Source organism: Ceratotherium simum, chromosome 25, assembly GCF_057802395.1.
Source record: "Ceratotherium simum simum isolate JZ-2026a chromosome 25, ASM5780239v1, whole genome shotgun sequence".
Taxonomy (NCBI): Eukaryota; Metazoa; Chordata; class Mammalia; order Perissodactyla; family Rhinocerotidae; genus Ceratotherium; species Ceratotherium simum.
The window spans coordinates 7,131,705-7,148,788 of NC_141924.1; the positions used below are offsets into that span (position 1 = coordinate 7,131,705).

The 17,084-nt window shown below is 51.9% G+C and overlaps 1 protein-coding gene across 2 annotated transcripts in view; it reads left to right on the forward strand.

Annotated features, from left to right (window-relative positions):
- The first annotated feature begins 16,596 nt into the window (after nt 1–16,596).
- The window catches only part of PACSIN2 (protein kinase C and casein kinase substrate in neurons 2), a 143,688-nt gene continuing 143,200 nt past the window's right edge, over nt 16,597–17,084 (forward strand). Inside the window, exon 1 of one of the 2 annotated variants that reach the window (XM_087448802.1) lies at nt 16,597–16,727. The gene's annotated coding sequence lies outside the window, so the exon portion shown is untranslated. The remainder of the gene's footprint in view (nt 16,728–17,084) is intronic. The other variant, XM_087448800.1, reaches the window with a different exon arrangement.

A 17,084-nucleotide genomic window follows, 5' to 3' on the forward strand; every position in this document is an offset into this window, starting at 1 on the left:
AATGAAGCCCCCAAAGGCTCCGAAGCCCCCCAAGGGTCAGCAGAGCTGGCATCTTCTTCTTGGAGAAGAGGCCTCACAGTTTCCCTTGCCTCGCCCTGGGTCCCAGGCTCCCTCTTCTTCCCCACCCAGACTGCCCACCAGGCTGTGAGGGTCCCGGCTACTCTAGTTACCCTCCCACCTAAGCGTCCTACCAGTTAGATGCTTTGGAGAAAGCCAGAGTTTTCTGGGGTTTTTCAGTAATGTGATGGTGATGCATAAATATAATTGCTGGTGTAGGATGTGAGTGACTCGCTTGGGTAGATGATGGCCATGGGGGTGATGTGGCGTCTGCAGCTGGTACAAGTCCACATGCCACTAGTGCTTTTGTGCCTCTGGAGTCTCATTCAGGCCCATGCTCAGTGCCTCCCTCGCCCTTGTCTTTTTTTTTTGGGTGAGGAATATTGGCCCTGAGCTAACATCTGTGCCAGTCTTCCTCTTTGTGTATGTGGGACACTGCCACAGCATGGCTTGATAAGCAGTGCATAGGTCCGCACCTGGGATCCGAACCTGCGAACCCCTGGCCGCTGAGGCAGAGTACATGGACTTAACCACTATGGCCCCCTCCCTCATCTTTTAATTCCGGTTGGGAACTGAGTCTTTTTGATTTTTGCCTCCTGAATTTGGTCTCCTCTGTCGCTCCTCCCCCATTCATTGCACCACGCCCCATCCCCAACTGCCTCTAGCCCTCCCCCTCCCCTGCCCTTGGAGCCTTTCTGAAGACCATACCTGGTCAGGTCAGATGCTGCTACTGGGACACCTCTTGGGGAGGTCTCTCCTGCTGGGGAATCTCTCCTGTTGTGGCCGAGGACTCCAGGCAGGCTGGCTCTCGGCTCTCACCTCAGGGCCTGATTCCCATTCTGGCTGGAACCTGGGCTGGCACCGTGCTCCAGGCATGCCCCCCACCCACCCACAGAGCAGGGGGCTGTGGCTGCCCCATTCACCTTCTGTACCCAGGCCTTAGGCCCTGCTGGCCTGGCATGGTCCACAGACAGCTGTCAGGTGGTGAGAGGTGAGGACAAGGCATTGTAAAGGGGGTCTGCAGAGGCACTGGGGCTGTTCCAGCTGGAGAGACCACAAGTGGTGGACTTCTGTCCTCTGACATTCTTCCTGAGAAAGAGACAGCAGCCCTGACACCAGGAGCGGGCCTGGCCCTCACAGCTTGGGGTTCTCCTGTGGAGGGTGAACAATTACACAGAACATCAATGTCTGACGAGGCTGCTCTGTAACTGAGAATCAAGACAAAAATGAGACCCACCAGTAGTCACTGCCACAAAAACAACCAAATCTCCCCCCTCCCGGCTACAAGAGTGACCACCAGTCACAGCCGTACCTGCTCCAGACCCCTCCCTGTAGACAAGGTTTATTAAGACACCTGATCACCCCTCCCCCTTCTGGAAAGCATCCATCTAGGGGAAAGCCCTGCCCACTCAGACCCCCCATGTCACCCAGCACATGACCAACACCCCACAATAAGTCCTTTCCAAACTCTCTTCCTGAGCTCCCCATGGCTCCCATGGTGCCTTCTCCCCTCTACAGCCGAGCCACCCTGTTCACCCTCAGGGGTCCCCTGTGGTCTTTGGGGAAGAACATGAGAATATGAGAATTTTTAACAATTTAACATGGGAAATTTCACTAGTTTTGACATGGCCGAGCTTTTTTTTCTGAGAGAGATTCGCCCTGAGCTGACATCCACTGCCAGTCTTCCTCTTTTTGTATGTGGGTCACCGTCACAGCATGGCCACTGACAGACTATGTTTAGGTCCACACCCAGCAACTGAACCCAGGCCACCAAAGTGGAGCATGTCGAACTTAACCACTAGGTCACCGGGGCTGGCCCTGGCTGAGTTTTGGTTGACTTCTTCTCTGAGGTCAGCAGAGGCCCTGTTTAATCTTGGATGACAGGTCAACATATTTTCTCTTCAGTTGGTGCTGCAGGGACTGTGAGTGGTGAACAAATAACCAGGGTGGAAGCTGGCCCTAGGCATCACTGCACAGGAACGCCACCGCCGCCTCCCTTGCTGTGATCCTGGAGAGCCAGGCAGGCCCGGGCCCTGCTGGGGCAACAGTACAGATATTTAATTTTTACAAATTACATTTCCCACAAAGCCTTAGAGGCCTACTAAATTAAAAAAAAAAATCCCAGCACCTAATTTGAGAGCCGCGATGCTGCCCCATCCTTTGGTTGGGGGGCTCCGCATGGCCCCACAGCTATTGAAGGGCAGAGGCTGCACCGGGCCCTAGAGCACGTGACTTCCCACCTGGCTCTTTCCAGCGCAGGGACTGCTTCCTGCTGGAGATGCAGAGATGGAGGCTGAGCCTTTAACAGCAGGAAACACCAGGTCACTACAGCAGTGGGACATTATCCAGAGATTGAAATTGGAGATTATCGAATCGACAAACATTGGCTGTCATGCGCCATAGATAAGGTTCGGGAAATCGGAAGCACACAAGGGAGACTGCAGGGGGTAATGGAACAAGGACAGAAGCAGGTGTCAGAAGACCCAGGCCCTCTCCCTGCCCTGCCGCTGGCTTCCTGTGTGACTGTGAGCAAGTTACTTAGCCTCTCTGAACTTCGCTTCCTCATCTGCCAGGTGGAGATTATAACCTGTGCTCTGCCTACCCCACACGGCCATTGTGAGGAAGGGAAGATAACGGTTGCAAAAGTGCCAAACCAGGATTATCATTTTTGCTATAACTTTTGTTTTAAGACCTGGTGCCTGGCCTCAAAGAGTTTATAAACTGTTTCTTTCTTTTTTTATTTTTTTTGTGTGGGAGATCAGCCCTGAGCTAACATCCGTGCTAATCCTCCTCTTTTTGCTGAGGAAGACCGGCTCTGAGCTAACATCTATTGCCAATCCTCCTCCTTTTTTTCTCCCCAAAGCCCCAGTAGACAGTTGTATGTCATAGTTGCACATCCTTCTAGTTGCTGTATGTGGGATGCGGCCTCAGCATGGCCGGAGAAGCGGTGCGTCGGTGCGCATCCGGGATCTGAACCCGGGCCGCCAATAGTGGAGCGCGCGCACTTAACCGCTAAGCCACGGGGCAGGCCCTATAAACTGTTTCTTGTAAGGATGAGACATATGCAGCAATGAAAAAGACAGCATAGGCTCAGTGCCAGAGAAGTGGCACAGACAATCCACAGTCCAACAGTCGTGAACTGGGCCAGCCGGGTGATCTGGGGTGGCTTCCTCAAGTTATGTCTTAAAGAATGAGTAGAAACTGCTTGGGAGGCAGGGGAACAGTAGGGGGTAATATGAGAAAGATGGTTCAGGGCCAGATTGTGAGGGATCTTGGATGCCATGCTAAAGAATTTCGACGAGAGCCAGCCCTGATGGCCTAGTGGTTAAAGTTCAGTGCTCTCACTGCTTCAGCGGCCCGGGTTTGTTTCCCGGTTGCAGAACCACACCACCCGTCTGTCAGTTGCCATGCTGTGGTGGCAGCTCACATAGAAGAACTAGAAAAATTTACAACGAGGATATACAACCATGTGCTGGTGCTTTGGGGAGGAAAAAAAAAAGAATTTCAATGACTTCCGTAGGCACTAGGGAGCCATTGAATGTTTTTGAGAAGAAGAGATTCTAAGAACAAGAATAATCTAAGAACAAGATTGGTGTTCTTAGATCTATGACCCTTGGGGGTGGTTCAGAGCAGGGTCCAGGTGGGAAGAGGCTGGAGGAAAACACAGCAGTGAAGAGCTGAGGATGTGAACTAAGGCGGGGCCCTGAGGATTTGCAGGGTGGGGGTGGGGAGGGTGGCTTTGGCACACCTAGGAGAGAACCAAGAGCAATTCTCAGCTGCCCAGCAGGGGGCGGTGTGTAGAAGGGGTTTGAGCCTTGAAAGTAGAATGAAGTGAACTTTCCAAAGTTACATTAACTACAGGACTTTCCAGGAGCTGTTCAGTGAGATCCTGTTACTCGTGGTTACGCAATTATACTGCTTCGATGTAATGACCGAATAGTGAGATAGTCACTGGTTTGCTTCAGTTCCTGGATCTTGTACTAGTTAAAACAAAAGCAGAACTGTCAGAATAAGAACTTAGGGCCGGCTCCGTGGCTTAGCGGTTAAGTGTGCGCGCTCTGATGCTGGCGGCCCGGGTTCGGATCCCGGGAGCGCCCCGAGGCACCACTTCTCCGTCCAACGTGAGGCCGAGTCCCACGTACAGCAACTAGAAGGATGTGAACCTATGACATACAACTATCTACTGGGGCTTTGGGGGGGAAAAACTGAATAAATAAAATCTTTAAAAAAAAAAAAAAAGAATAAGAACTTAAATAAAGCTATAGGAAAGCTGACTTACAAGCAAACTCTTCTCATACGCGGGTGTCACAGGCAGAAACCTCTCCCCAGCGCGCAGACTTTCCTGCTTTTCCGTAAATCACCCAGTGTTGAAGAAGCACCAGCTATTGGACCAGCCCTGGGTGCTGGGGGCACAGCATGAACAAGTCCTTGCTTCCTAGAGTTCAGGCTAAAGGGGAGAGAGAAGCGAAAGGAACAGTCCCAAGTGACAGGGAGAAATGCTGTGACCTGGAGGGCGGGCCACCAAAGTGGCCCCCGGGCGGGGCCGTGAAGTCCCTGGAAGGAGCTGCACGTGGCTGGGCCAAGGTGAGTAGGGACCACAGGTGAGCGAGGCGGCCCTCAGGGTTGTGTCATGGTTGCTTGGAGGATTAGGGAAGAAACATGATCTGCTCGGGGGTACAATTCAATGATTTTTAGCAAATTTCCAGAGTTGTGCAACCATCACCACAATCTAAGTTTAGAACATTTCCATCACCGGAACAAGATCCCGGTTCGCCCATTGGTAATTACTCTCCGTTCCTACTCCCAGACTCTGACTACCGCTAATCTACTTTCTGTTTCTATAGGTTTGTCTTGTTTGGACATTTCTTATAAATGGAATCCTACAGCATGTGTTTTTTTTGCATCTAGCTTCTTTCCCTTAGCACAAGGCTTTTGAGGCACGCACATGTTGTAGCATGTATCAGCATTTCATTCCTTTTTATTGCTGAGTAATAGTCTAGCATATGGACAGATATACCACATTTTATTTATCCATTACCAAAGTGCTGGCATTCGAGTTGTTTTCACTTTTTAGCCATTGTGAGTATTGCTGCTATGAGCATTTGTGTACAAGTTATGTGGACAAGTGTTTTCATTTCTCTAGAGTAGATATCTAGGAGTGGAATTGCTAGGTCGTAGGTAAATATATGTTTAACTTTTTAAGAAACTGCCAAACTGTTTTCTAAAGCAACCGCACCATTTTACATTCCCACCAGCAGTATGTGAGGCCTCCAATTTCTCCATGTCCTTGCTAACACTTATTATCTGTCTTTTTAGTTGTGGATGTGAAGTGGCATCTCATTATGGCTTTAATTTGCACTTTCCTAATGGCTAATGATGTTGAGCATCTTTTCATTCAGACCATTCTTATGTCTTCTTGGGAGAAACCATTTTAGAGGGGTGAATTTCCCACTGCTCATGGGAGGCTGTGACTTTTCTCTAATTCTGTGGTAGAAAGTTTCATTGACTCTTCCAGGAAGCCTTTCCTGATGCCTCTTTTCTACACTGGTCTCTCCTTTCTCTTAAAATTTAAAGCATAAATCAGATCATATCTGAGGTCCAATGCCCTCCAAAGGAACTTCCCCAGAACTGGGAATAAATTCAGGCTCCTTGCCTCTCCAGCCTCGTCTCCAACCACATTCTCCCTTCTGCCCTTGCTCATTTTGCTGGAGCCACAGCAGCCTTTGAGTCTGCCATGCTCATCACTGCCTCAAGCCCTTTGCACTGGCAGCCCCCTCCACCTGGAATTCTCTTCCCATTGATCTTTGCATGGCCAGGTCTCTTATAACCTTCTGTTTTCTTCAAAGCATGGATTACTATCTGAAATCATCCTAGATGGGTGTTTACTTGCTTTTTTACTTTCTCCCCCCACAAAGCCATCAGCTCCAGGAGGGCCACCACAGCATCTGCCTGGCTCCAATCTGACATGTAGTGGGCACTGGATGAATGATAGTTGAGTGACTGACTGAAGGAACCTAAGGTGTCTGCTCATTTGTGACTGTCCTCACCCTCCGCCTATATGGCTCCTGCTGCCCGTGTCTTTGCATTCCATCCCCAGGCTGAGAAAATAAAGAACTCGAGGTGGGGGTGGCATTCTGTCCTGCACGGCCGGGGGGCCCTCAGTGGTCACCTGGTGAAGCCTTTCTGGACAGTGTTAGAGCGGCAGACACTGGGGGATGTTGACCTGCCAGAGCAGGACCAGACGGTGTGCGTGGAATGGTTTAAAATTTGAAGACATGTAGTCTCATGAAGAGAAGATTTGGGGGTGACACAAAGTATTCGATGGGCTATTAGGTGAAGAGGAATACGTCGTGTGGGTGTTTCAGAGGGCAGAACAAGGAGCAGTGGGTGGGGAACGCTTTCTTCCTTTGTGGAAACTGGTTTCCCAGGTTATAATCCTCGGCTTGGCTTGAGTAAAACTCATCTTATCTCTCTTATCTAAAAAAAAGGATCAGTGGGCAGAAGGAATGGGGAGGTAGACGTTGGTTCGTCTCCTAAGTGTGCATGTGACATGAGAGTGCCTGTCATGCCTACTTGACAGGTGGGCAGAAGCAGTGGCTCAACTTGTGCACCTGGGTCAGGGCCCACCCTGCTTGCTCTCCTGATGTTCTTAGCAAGATGACCACATGTCTCTGTTGCTGGGTCCCGCCTCCTCCATGCCCACTGTCCCCTAGGCAGGCAGCTTCCAGATCCCGCCTGCTGGCTTGCAGAGAAGAGCAGCCCAGCTGGGGGAGCCCAAACGTGGGTGAGTGCCAAGGGAGGGTGAGCTCACGGCTGGCAGGGCCCTGGGCCGGTGAAGGCTGAATCACAGCCTTAAAAACTGGGGGCTGTGTCATGGTGACATGACACCTACTTCAGGCTGGCTGGGAGGGTGCTGCATCTCATGCCTCAAGGCAAGTGATCCCAAACAGAAAGGCTTTCAGAAAGAAAGGAAAGAGGAGGACCAATGGAAAATTCCAACTAACAGCTGCCGGGAATCCCTTCAGCTTGGGAGTGACTTTGGAGCACCAGCTCCCCACCTGCGCCTGGCCTGCCTGTCACTTGGCCTGGAGCAGCTTTTCCATTTACAAATACAGTTGACCCTCCAGGCCTCCAGTGCCCTCATCTCCCATCGCTGTCCGCCTCAAGACCACTGCTCATGCTCTTCCCTCAACCGGGCACCCTCTTCCCCTCCCACCTCCACCTGCTGCAATCCTGCCCATTCCTGAGGCCCAGTTAAAACACCATGTCCTTGAGGCTTTAAACCATCTTCTGACGAAGCACCTATCACCCTCCTCTACCTGCCCTTGACATTTCAGGCCTCGGTGACAGAACCTGGCACGCCAGTTGGTGTTCCAGTCTTACCTTGCTCTCACCTCTCTCTCCTCCCATTAAATCATCACCCTTTTTTCCACAGTTTGAATGTGGTTCTGGTGGCCTCAGTCATTTTCGTATAATTCCACCCGTATTTACCCAAATTTCTCATAGGTGCTTTTTCTGATCTCACAGTTCTGTGACTACAAAATGATTGCTCACTGAAAAAATATTACCACTCCTTGGTATTGACCCAAACGAGTTGAGAACTTAAGTCCACACAAAAACCTGCACACGAATGTTTATAGCAGCTTTATTCATAATTGCCAAAACTTGGAAGCCACCAACATGTCCTTCGATGGCTAAATGGATAAATAAATTGTAGTACATCTAGACAATGGAATATTGCCAGAGATTTTAAAAAAAAGAGCCATTAAGCCACAAAAAGACATGGAGGAAACATAAATGCATATTACCAGTGAAAGAAGGCAATCTGAAAGGGCTACACACCGTAAGATTCCATCTATTTGACATTCTGGAAAAGGCAAAACTATGGAGACAGAAAAAAGATCAGTGGTTGTCAAGGGTTGGGGGCAGGGAGAAGGATGAATTGGTGGAGCACAGAGGATTTTTAGGGCAACGAAACTCTTCTGTATGGTGCAATAAGAAGGAACACGTGTCATTATGCCTTGGTCAAAATCCATAGAACGTGCAACATGAAGAATGAAGCCTAATGGAAACTATGGACTTTAGTTAATAATAATGTATTGATATTGGTTCACCAATTGTAACAAATGCACCACACTAATCTGGGTGTAAATAATAGGGGAAACTGTGTGTGTGTGTGGTGGTGGTGCTGGTGGGGAATGTCAGTGTGTGGGAACTCTGTACTTTCAGATCAATTTTTCTGTAAACCTAAAGCTGCTCTAAAAAAAATCACCACTTCTTTCTCTACAGCACTGAAGATGTTCCTCCTTTAGACGACTGTGCATCTCCCCTCTCTCTGATCTCTCTTTTTGCTCCCCAGAGGCCTGAACCACAGGAAGAATTCAAGAGGCGTTTGCTAAATTTCCTATCATGTCAGGTGCTATGGACAACCTGGCCGAGGAGCTTATACATCGAGGATTCAGTCAACAAACAGTTCCCAAGCCCCGGGTTAGGTGGCTGTGGGTGTGCTGGGCGGCCTGGGTCAGGCCTAACATGGGGTAAGGGCTCTCAAGCTCACAAGGCCAGGGCAGAGATGCCTGGTTCAGGGCCTTGCATCACCCCTCGCCCCCTTGAGCAAGGTTTGTCGCTTCTCCAAACCTCACTTTTCTCATCTGTAAATCAGGAGGATAATTCCTACTACCAGTTGGGAGGATTACATCCATTCTTGGGCCCCTCCGCTACTGTTAAGCGTGGACATGGCCCCTGCCCTAGGGTCCCTTGTCATCTGGTTGGAAAGGAGGGGCCCAGGTACTTTTTAAAAAATGCAGTTTGACAAAGGAAGAGAGCAGGAGAGTTGCAGGAGATGACCTTTGCTTTCTCAGAAAGCAGTGCTGTGTTTCCAAAGATGGAGAGAGTGGTCTGAGAAGTCTTCTTGGAGGAGTCGCTGAGGAGGGTCTCAGAGAAGGAGCAGTGTTTGCCTGGGAGGGCCTGTTAGCAGGTGAGGGGGGCGATGGCAGAAGCCAACGCAAGGAGTTGGGAGAGGGCACAGGCACTAGAGCAAGTGCCTGGAAACAGCCTCCAACATCCAGCTGGGTTCCAAGGCCAGTGCTCAGGGACGCCCCAGGCCTGGGGACACTGGCCAGTGACATGGTCTCTGCTCTCCCTAAGCCGTCTCTACTGGGAGCCTCAGCATGGTGTGGTGTAGTGCAGACAGCATGGCTTTGGAGCCAGATAAGAGTTGTATGACCTTGGACAAGTCACTTTCCCTCTCTGAGCCTCAGTTTCCCCAAGTGCAAAGTGGGGTTGTTGTGAGGAAGCAGGAGTTGCTATGTGTAAAGAACCATCACAGGGCCTGTCACCATGGAAGGGAATCATTTGGTGTGGCAGCCAGCCATGATTATTATTGGGGGCTGGGAGAAGCCAGGGCCACTTTAGCCCCTTGAGCCCTCCCCAGGTGCCCAGCACGTGATCTGCTCCAGATCTGGCCACCTGACCAACTGCATGAATGAATGAGTGGTGGCTGTCTCCCAGGCCTGGTCCCAGGGAGGGCCTGGCTCTGGGTGCCCGCTCTCTGGGCGCACAGCAGGGACGCTGTGACCTGTAATTAACCCAGGCCGGGTTTGGCTGGTGGGCAGGCAGCGGGCTCTCCCTGGTGCCCACATGATACTCCTATCAGCCTCAATGAGTACACGTGCTGCAGTGTGAAACCGGAGCCATGGGCTGGCACCAGTTGCACAGAGAATAGAGTTATCACAACAGGAAGGGCGTGTTCCAAGCCTGCCAGAGGGATAGCGGGAGGGGGCCTCAGCCCAGCCCTCCTGCACCCCGGGCCACCCAGGAGCTGCCAGGACCCAGATGCCCAGAGGATGGCTACTGGGAGTGTGTGCTTGGCCGGATGCTGGGATGAGAACTGGCCAGTCACCCTGACCTTGGTCTTAAATTGTCAGGAGCGTTGTTTGCCCACGGCCTTCAGGCATCTGCCTGTGCTCCCCTTCAGGCACAGCCCCTCACTCCCAACTGCCTCGTCACCTGCCCCTCAAAACTGTTCTTCCAAGTCCCGCCCTGCTTATCTTTGAGGATCTGCTCAAACTCTTTTTTTCTCAGGAGACCTCCAGGACCCCCCAGTGCACTGCTTGGGCCCGTCTCCAGTCGTGCTCTCAAGCCCACCTCCTCTGGTCCCCCACCCAGCAGGAGTTGATCAAAAGTAGGGAATGTGTATTTTCCATTCATGCCTAGCTTGGCACCCAGCATCATGTGTCTGCTGTGTAAGAGAGAGAGAGAAGATAGGTGCAGGGAAAGAATGCTAGAGAAGGAGGCAGGAGGCCCAAGTATGAGAGGGATCTCTGACCTGATGGCTGGAAAACCTCGGGCAACTCATCTGACTTCCCTGGGCCTCTGCTTAGAAGGAGACTGGACTCACCTGGTATCGTTTGGGGTCTTCTGCCTTTGATGTTCTGTGGTCCCAAATGCTCCACACAGCCTCCTCCTGCCAGTCTCTCCCATCAGCCCCACTCCCTGGCCAGTACTGCACTTCAGTGTGAAATCGTTGCCCTATGCCTGTTAACCTGCTGCCCACCCATTCTGATCTACTGTCCATCATTCATGTACCTGAAGAAGAAAAGGAATATTCCTTTATCACATGCACTTCTGAGCATCTGCAGCATTATGGCATTCACAGCTCTAGTTCAGATGATTCAAAACCATCCATAACCCACTCTGGCAGTCTCCGGGTTGGATCTTACATCTGTTGCTCAGACCCAGAGAGAAGAGAAAGTGGGTGAGCACGGGGCAGTCCACTGGGCAGAGGAGTTGCTTGAACTTGATGTGGAGTTGGCTTCGCCCACCCTCCACCCCCAGTAGGAGTGTTTGGGTTAGAGGGTGGGTTCTGATGGGTCTCAGATTTGGTAGGAGGCTCCTGCAGAAAGAGAAGCGGGGACAAGGAGACGAAGTGGTACAGGAATGGAGCGTGGGAGGAGCAGAGGGCCGTGGGAGTGGGAACTCAGGCAGCAGGGTGGGGCGGCCTGTGAGATGGTGCCTGCATTCCTCCGTGGGTGATAACGTCAGTGAGTCAAGTGCAAACCTGGGCTGGAAGTCCACCTCTCTTGAAACATGTTCACTCAAGAGCAACACCCCTTGGCTCTGCTCCTCTTGGGGCAGGGAGTGCAGGAGAGGGAGAGGAAGCTAGCATGGCTGTTAAGGCCTGCCAGGGACCTCACCTGCTCGCTCTCGTCTTTACAGACCAGCAGGTGGATCTTGGGAGCAGGTGTGCGATGGCATGGGCCAGTACCAGCATCGGTTGAGCGAGCACCTACTGTGTGCCGGGCACTGTGCGAAGTGTTTTCATCCATCACCACCTTTTTTTTTTTTTTTTTTTGTGAGGAAGATCAGCCCCGAGCTAACATCTGTTGCCAATCTTCCTCTTTTTGCTGAGGAAGACTGGCCCTGGGCTAACATCTGTGCCTACCTTCCTCCACTTTATATGGGACGCTGCCACAGGATGGCCTGACAAGCAGTGCCTCGGTGAGTGCCCGGGATCCGACCCTGTCTGCCAGCGGCGGAGCGCGTGCACTTAATCGCTACGCCACGGGGCCGGCCCCTCCATCACCACATTTAATTCCTTGACGGCCCCCATTAGGTAGGGGTGAGCCATCGTTGCCCTGTCCAGACAAGGACATTGAGGCTGGGAAGTGAGGTGACTTGCTCAAACCTGTAAACCTCAACCTGCTCTAAAAAATAAAGTCTATTAAAAGAAAAACAAAAACAAAGCAAAGCAAAAAAAAAAACAAAGAAGCTCTGAGACTTTTGACTGAGTCTAGTCTTTCCTAATTGCTGGGGGAAAAAGTCCTTTTTAGCAAAAGGTAAAGCTGGGCCTGTGTCGCTCAGGCCTCTCTTGCTCCTTTCTTCTGACACCAGGAAGTGACCAGGACCCAATTAAATATTTAATGGGGGATCAGGGTGTCCGTGGGAGCCTGACCCGCGGCACTGCTTCCTGTGCTACTGCTGTGATGGTGGCCTTGAGCTACATATAATCTCGGGCACTGGGTGAGTAGAGGGTCTGAGACCGTCCAACCCGGAAGTGCCCCACCTAGGTGAGGCGTGGACGCCCCCAAGGCAGAGCTGGGGTTGGGCAGGAGGCTAGGCCCTGTCTAGTGTTTCACAGGTGGCGATTGGGACAGATGGATGAAGGTCCTGCTGGTTCAGCTGGACCTTTGGTAACAGCTGGTCTGGGGGCTCCCCACTGTCTTCAACTTTATATTTTAACTGTGGCACTCTTTCCATGAAATCTAACGTGTAATCAATAGCATCATTTTATTGGTGTACGTTTATCTTATAATGTACGTATTGGTGTACAACTTCTTTTATAAGTTCAAGTTTATAACATTTATTTGTTATAAAGTAAACCAATCAGAGCACTGACACTTGAATGCACACTTTGAGAATGCTGCAGTTAAAAAAAAAAATAGCTTCAGTATCTTAATTTTATTCTGTATCAAGGAAACCTGGATTCACAGCAGTTGCATATGATAACATTGTAAAACAAAATCTGGTTTTACAATCACAGGTTGACCTTTAATTTGTGTGATCCAGGAGCCCCCAGAGAGTAAGGTGATACTTTGATTTCCGAATGGAATCTCTATCAGTGTCCTGGACCTCCTCATCCTCCTGAATTGCGCTCGGGGACTCCAGGAAGGAATTCCTGAGGGAGTTTATATCTTCATCACATGGTAGAAAATACTTTAAATTGTATCACAAAAAGTCTGGGCATCGTTTGGTCTTCATTCAAAGTTTCAAAATACTAATTTTTATGTATCAGTTCATTGTTGACACTTGTTTCACTTTGGTACCGATAGCAACACTGTAACCCTGAACCCCCGAAATGAGCTTTTCCACTTAGTAAAAGTTAGACAGAAGTATCAGGCAGGTATAGTGTTTTCAAACCACGAGAGGCATGAGAACCAATTGAGGAACTCGCTGAAAGTGAGGTGATCCAGATGCAGGGGTCCTGGAGACGCCCACTTTGAGAAACCCTCACTGCGTGATGTGACCATATCCCACTGACTTCGGGCAGGAGCGGGCTCCAGGCCCATGTGTCCTGCCCAGCGGAGCTGAATTGCACATGGCACGGTGAGTGGAGCCGTGTACTTGCTGGTACAATTTTATGTGGGCAGACATGCGCAGGCCAGAATGGAATAAAACAAAACAAAGCAAGAAGGGCCGGGGTAATTACCTCCTAATCAATGACACATTTACGAGGAATTCAGATCTTTACACGACTTGGCAAGGGAGAGCTTCATTCCAAGGTAAATCCAGAAATGTGTTCCTCTGGCTTCAACAGTTAACACTTTGGTATCTCCAAAATATTAACAGTTGATGCAGAGCACATGCTCTCGGGTCTTTTGTTTTTAATCACAAATTTTTAAAAAGAGCACTTTTACAAACGTGTAGGGGTTCTTGGACACATTCGACAACCATTGACTGTGCCAGCACTGAGCATTACAGGTGTGATCTCAAGAATCCTTGAACTTTCTCTAAGCACTAGATTCTATCATTATCCCCATTTTACAGTTGAGAAAACTGAGACCTGGAGTGGCAAAGCAACTTGCCAGCACTACCTAGCTACTCGCTTCTCAGCTGCCTTCCCCACCTTATTTCTCCTCATGTCCGCAATGCTCCCACCAAGCGGAACCCTCCTTTCTCCCTGGAGAGCAGGATTTCTTGCCTTTGGACCTTTGCTCTCATCATTTCCATCCACCTTGGCTCAGTTAAATATCACTGCCTTCAATATTGTCACCCTTCTCCTGGAGGGTTTCTTGTCCTCTGAGGATCACTGCTGTTCCTCGGTGGGGAGGTCTCTTCTTGTGTTCCACCATCTCTTCTAGACTCTATGTCCTTGCCAAGTCTTCCCAGGAGCACGAGCAGGACCCAGGTCCATCCCTCCCTGAAACCCCTACCCGCACCCTGCCCCGCAGATTCTAAACATTGGAATTAATTATAGAATGACTATCTCTAACAGATTTTGATTTTTTTTCCTGAAAGAAGCACATATATTACTGGACAATAAAGACTATTTTACCAGCAATACAACTATATCTGAATGTTTTACTTCTTTTGGAGAATATTTTGTTCTCTGTGAAAGAGTGTTTTAACCTGGGCTGTCTGGTTATCCTGGCTGCTTAGTGGGAAATGGCTAGTAAAGGACCAACCCAGTCAGCCTCGGGTGCAGACCCAGGTAATAGGCACATTTTGCAGGAAGGAGGGAGAAAACGGCAGCTGACAAAGCACGGCCACATGTTAGCTGCTCAGACACTGAGCGCTCACACCTGCACGCTCAGACCTTCGCTCCTCGATTTTACCTGTTTTGCTCCCCTTCGTCCTCACCACAACCCTTCAAGGTGGGCTCCGTCATGATCCCCATGTCACAGATGGGGACACAGAGGTGCAGAGAGCTGCAGTGACCTGCCCAAGACCCCTCAGTGGGGAGGAGGAGGCAGGAGTGTGCTCCAGGCCTGTCTGAATATGATTGCAGGAGGTTGGATACAATATTGTGAGATGTTTGCAGAGATCAGAGTCGGGATGTTCACAGCTGGCAAAGGGGAGCTCTCTTGGGAAAAATCCTCTGATAAGCTGCTGGACAGGAGGTGAGACCCCAAGAGTTCAGCGACGGTGTCAAATTCTGGGTGCAAGAAAATGAGAGGAATTTTGGTTTTGTCGTGAGAAGGAAGGGAAGAGAAAAGAAGGGAGCCAATGTGTGGAGGCCAGAGTGCTGCCTGGGTCACGTGGGCAGGTAGTGACCTTTGGGGTCAGGAGGCCAAAAGGGCTCACAAGGTGTCTTGTGTTGCCGGGCAGTGCCAGGCTCCATGCCTCCCTATGGCGTCCAGTCTGCAGGAACCCCTGCTGGCCTCACCAGTGTTTGGTGTGAAGAGGGATTTGTGTGAGTGTGTGTAAATGGAGATGGGGATGATGGTGAGGACCAGCGGGCATGTGGGGAAGAGCAGGAGGCCAGAGGCAGAGGTGTCAGACACTAGTTCAGAAACCTTGGGAAGGCCTCTCGAGGCTCACAGTCTGTGGAATAGCAGTGTTCTCAGAACTTAGCCAGATCTTGGGGGCTGGGACCCGCCAGCTGATGACTAGGTTCTCACACATGGTCCAGAGGTGTTCGGGGAGGTAGAGCGGTCCCTGTGGGCTGAGTCCTGGAGAATGGCAGGGACTTCTGGGCAGTGGCTTATCCTGAAACAGCACGGTTGTGCCTTTCTTTTCTTTCTCAATTATTATCGTAAGCACGATGCAACAGAACAAACAATTTAGAAAGTGAGAAACCACTCTATTTCTTTGTGGGCTCTCTTCCAGTCCCCATCCCTATGTACTGTAATTACAGTCCCCACCATTTTGTCTCCAGATTTTCCTTTTTTTTTTTTTTAATTTTTTTCCCCCCAAAGCCCCAGTGGATAGTTGTATGTCATAGCTGCACATCCTTCTAGTTGCTGTATGTGGGACGCCGCCTCAGCATAGCCGGAGAAGCAGTGCATCCGTGTGCGCCCGGGGTCCCAACCCCAGGCCGCCAGTAGCGGAGGGAGCACACTTAACCGCTAAGCCAGGGGGCCGGCCCTCAGTTTTTCCTTTTAATATTCTAGTTTAAGCATTTTCCCATATTGCTACACGGTCCTCATGATCACTCTCCAAGTGGTGATGTGGAACCAGTACAGGCCTGGAGCTGGGCTGACCCGGTTTCTAATCCCCTCCGGGTCACCCCCCCAGCAAGTTACCTGCTGTCAGCTTCTAAATCCTCCCTTGGGCATACTCTTACCCTCCTCTCCGCCAGGATTACAGGAAGCAATGCTCCGAAAGTGCTTAGGGTAGTACTCAATAAATGTTGGCAGTTTTTTATTCATCATTATTTCCCTCTGTAGGATGGAGTGGAAGCTCCATCAAGCAAAATTATTGTAAGAATTAGAAATAATGCGTATCCATTGCGTGGGGCCCTGCCATCCCCGGCGGCTCGGTACACACACACACTCTCTGTCTCTGTCTCTCTGTCTCTCTCTCTCTCTCTCTGCTCTGCTTAAACTAAGCCGGCTCAGGCGGAATATGCTCTTGTGGCTGAATCTGAGGAAGCCCTGACGACACTGGCTTCTCTGAGCGCCCTAGGAGAGGAAACTTTCAGAAAGACTACCTGCCCTGAACGCCCACAGGTGCGGTGCTGCCCTACCGCACCCCCCACCCCCGAGTGCCCGCAAAGGCGCAAAACTCTGCCCCAGGCAGCGAAGCCCGAGAACCACGGCCTCGAAGGGACTCCGGGAGAGTGACCCCAGCCGCCGTCTCAGCCGATTAAGTGGGCACTCCCCCTTTGATTGACAGGGGAAGCTGCCAATGGCGCGCGGGGGCGGTCTCTTTAGTTCGCTAGGCGGCGAGACACCGCCTCGTTCCCCTGGACCAATCAGGGGCGCCGAAGGGGCTGTGGGCGGGGCTCTGCGTCCAGCAGCCAATGGGGCGAGCCCAGCGGGCGCGGCGGGGGCGGAGCGCTCGGGGCTGGCGGCAGCAGCGGCCGCGGCGGGGCGGGGCAGGGCAGGGCCAGGCAGCGCGGCCGGAGCGAGGGCGGGAGCCGGGCCGGAGCCGGAGCCGGGGCCGGGGCTGGAGACGCCGTTGCGGCCGGAGCGGGTGCGCGGCGGGTCGGGAGGCGAGCGGCGGCCGAGGTGAGGGGCGCGGCGCGGCGGTTGGGGCGCGGCGGGCGGCCGCGGGGGCGCCGGCGGCGGCGGGCCCGCGCCCTGTCAGGCGGCCGCGCTGCGCGCCCGAGGGCAGCCGCGGCCGGCGCGAACTTCCTGTCCCCTGTCGCGGGAGGGCTGTGCTCAGGGGCCGCCGCGGGCGCCGGGGGGCGCTGGAGAGGACGTCGGGGGTCGGAGGGCAGTAGGGTGAGCCCGAGGGCGGGGGCGCGCGGGGGCGGCCCGCGGGGTCACGGGGCTGCTGCGGGAGAGACTAGGGACGAGAGGAAGCCGAGGGTGCGGAGGTTCTCGGGGGAAGCACGGACAGGCGAGGGCGGCCGGGGAGCTGCG